Genomic DNA, 3,847 nt, shown 5'->3' on the forward strand with positions numbered 1-3,847 from the left:
ATAAATTCCTAAATCCATTTACAGTAGGAAATCATGAATTAAAGTAAATCAATTATAATTATAATAGGAATTCTTGGTGTGTAAGGAAAGTAAGTCAATATCCACAAGTCACGCCAACACTCCCCCTCACGTTGGTGCATAGATGTCGCCAATGCCCAACTGATCCAGTGAATTGTGGAATGCTTTACTGGAAATTGTCTTTGTCAAAATATCTGCCAATTGATCCTCGGATTTCACAAAAGGAAACTGAAACACTTTAGCCTCAAGCTTCTGTTTGATGAAGTGTCGATCCACCTCAACATGTTTAGTATGATCATGTTGAACCGGATTCTGTGCAATGGCTATAGCAGCCTTGTTGTCACAAAAGAGATTCATTGTGGATGTAGGTTTATACCCAAGTTCAGTAAGCAACTTTCTTAACCAAAGAAGTTCACAAATCCCTTTAGTCATGCCTCTGAACTCGGCTTCTGCACTGGATAAAGCTACTACATTCTGTTTCTTGCTCCTCCATGTCACCAAATTACCTCCCACGAATGTGAAGTAACCCGATGGGATTTTCTATCTGTTACATTACCTGCCCAATCTGCATCTGAATAACCATCAATATTTAGATGACCATGCTTTGAGAACATAAGTCCTTTTCCAAGTGCAGACTTCAAATATCTAAGTATCCGAAGAACTGCATTCATGTGGTCTTCACTTGGAGAGTGCATAAATTGACTGACAACGCTCACCGCATAAGCAATGTCTGGTCGAGTATGTGACAAATAGATCAATCTTCCCACTAACCGTTGGTATCTTTCTTTGTTAGTTGGAACTTGATCCGGATATTCTCCAAGATGATGATTCTGAACAATAGGAGTGTCCGCAGGTTTGCAATCTAGCATTCCTATGTCCGTCAACAAGTCCAAGACATATTTCCTTTGAGATAGAAATATGCCTTGCTGCGATCGAGCCACCTCAATTCCCAAGAAATACTTGAGTCCACCTAGATCCTTCATCTCAAACTCGGTAGCCAAATAGTCTTGTAGCTGTGATATTTCCTGTTTATCATTCCCAGTAATAATCATATCATCAACATAGATTATTAATGCTGTTACCTTCCCTTTCCGATGTTTCAAGAACAGAGTATGATCTGAGTTGCACTGTTTGAAACCATTGTTCTTCATTGCCATGGTGAACCGTCCAAACCATGCACGCGGTGACTGTTTCAATCCATACAATGCTTTTCTTAACCTGCAAACTATTCCAGTCTGAGTAGTATTATATCCAGGAGGAATGTCCATGTACACCTCCTCCGTGAGTTCGCCATGTAGAAAAGCATTCTTTACATCAAACTGGTGTAGTGGCCAATCCAAATTAGTTGCAAGGGACAATAAGACTCTGACGGTGTTTAACTTTGCAACTGGTGCAAAAGTTTCTTCATAGTCTATACCATAGGTCTGTGTGTACCCTTTTGCCACAAGTCTTGCCTTGTATTGCTCGATAGATCCATCTGCATTATGTTTTATAGTAAACACCCATCTACATCCGATAGTCTTTTTTCCTCGTGGTATAGTCTCCAATGTCCAAGTCTGATTTTTCTCAAGAGCTTTCATCTCCTCTTTTATAGCTTGGACCCACTTAGGATCTTTCAATGCTTCAGAGACCTTGGTTGGAATATGGATAGCAGACAACTGATGCACAAAAGCCTTGAGTGGTTCAGACAGCTTCTCAGTGGATACATGATTTGCAATTGGATACTTGGATGTCTTGCCAATATCAGGTGAATAACGGTTTGGTGGCTTCCCACGATTTTGCCTAAAAGGTAATTGATATCCAATAGTTTTATCCTCTAAATGCACAAGTCTAGTAGGAGTATTTACCTCAAAGATATTCTCAGGAGATTGGTCCGTTGGTACTGTTGAATGAGAGGGGGGTCTTCATCTTGTTGTTCTGAGTTGTCTGTAAGAGTATGACTCGAATCAAAAACATCTTCGCAAGGGTTAGGCGATCGATCGTTGTTTGGCAAAGAGCATTCGCACGTGCTAGACTCGGGACGATCGATTGTTATTGTTTCTTGGCCGAGAGCAATCTTCGTGCATAGATGAATATCCTCATGTTCCAAGCTGCTCCAATTGAGCTCTTCACTCGGTATCTCCCCCTGAAGAGGAGAATTGGATGCTGGGTCATAGAAGAACATATCTGATTCTAGAAAGGTGACATCCAAAGTGACATAGGTTCGCCGGGGAGGAGGGTGATAACATCGGTAGCCTTTCAGATGAGTGGCATAACCCAAAAAAACACAACGAAGCGCACATGGATCAAGTTTGCTTCGTTGATTTTTGTGGAGATGAACGAAGGCCACACAGCCAAAAATGCGAGGGTTAAGCACCAAAACAGAGGGCAGAGGCCCGTGTTGCGCGAGCACTTGTAATGGAGTTTTGAAGTTCAAGACCCCAGATGGCATGCGGTTGATAAGGTGGACAGCAGTGACGACAGCATCATCCCAGTGATGACGAGGAACATGGCCATCAATGAGAAGAGCACGGGCTGTTTCAAGGAGATGACGATTCTTCCGTTCGGCAACACCATTTTGTTGTGGTGTCTGGGGGCAAGTTGTCTCATGAATAATGCCATGTGTCTGGAAGTAAGTCTGAAAATCATGATTAACAAATTCTCCACCGTTGTCAGAGCGAAGAATCTGTATTCGAGCATTGAACTGTGTTTCCATCTGTTTGTGAAAGGATTGGAACATGGAAAACACTTCATTCTTATTTTTCATCAAATAAAGCCATGTCATCCGTGTACAATCATCTATGAATGTGACAAACTAACGAATACCGGAATGAGTAGAAATAGGTGAGGGTCCCCAAACATCAGAATGAATTAAAGCAAAAGGAATAGTACTTTTATTCATACTTAAAGGATAGGATGCTCTATGACTCTTGGCTAGAATGCAAGTGTCACATTTAAAATCTGAATCCTTAAATACAGAAAACAATTCGGGCAATAAGTGTCTCATATAACCAAAAGATGGATGCCCCAAACGTCGGTGCCAGAGCCAAATTTGTTGGTGCTTGTCATCAGACGGATGCTTTACACTATTGGCACGTCCCATACTGAAGTCATCCACATAGTACAGCCCCCCTCTTTTAGTACCACGCCCAATGATCTCCTTGGTGAGAATATCCTGTAGTAAACAAAAATTGGGATAAATTAGTGCACAACAATTTAGTTGTTCAGTGGCCTGACTTACAGACATTAATTTATTAGACAAAGATAGAACGAGTAGAGTATTAGAAAGGGACAGAGAAGGTGAAAGGGCAACAGTGTCGGCCCCTGTCACAGGATAGGTAACTCCATTTGCATTGGCAATACTTGTGCGGCGGGGTGTAGTGGTGTGCAAAAAATCATTCGGATCAAAGGTCATATGATCAGTGGCGCCAGAATCAATTATCCAACCAGTAGTATCTCGTAGATTAGAAGTATGAAATGCATAACCACAGTTACCTGAGACATCCGGAAGCGCGGGACTATCAGGAAGATCTACCTGCGGGAACAAGGCTAATGGGGGTTCGGTAGAGACAAGAGCAACACGGCCGGAATTACTAGCAGTTTCTTTGAGCTTGCGAGCGCGGAGGTTCTCCCACCAATCAGGATAACCATTTAGCTTAAAACAGGTGTCACGGGTATGTTTGAGGTTGCCACAGTGCGTGCAACCACTTCCATCAGTCGGAGCCTTGGGATGGGAAGGTGGGATGGTTTTAGGAAGTGGCGCACTAGCAGCAGTAGCATATGACTGGATCTGAAGGTGAGCCGCAGTAGAGGAATTATGGGGCTGTCCGGCACGAGTAGGGGGACCTGA

This window comes from Prunus dulcis, chromosome 2 (genome assembly GCF_902201215.1).
Source record: "Prunus dulcis chromosome 2, ALMONDv2, whole genome shotgun sequence".
Classification (NCBI taxonomy): domain Eukaryota; kingdom Viridiplantae; phylum Streptophyta; class Magnoliopsida; order Rosales; family Rosaceae; genus Prunus; species Prunus dulcis.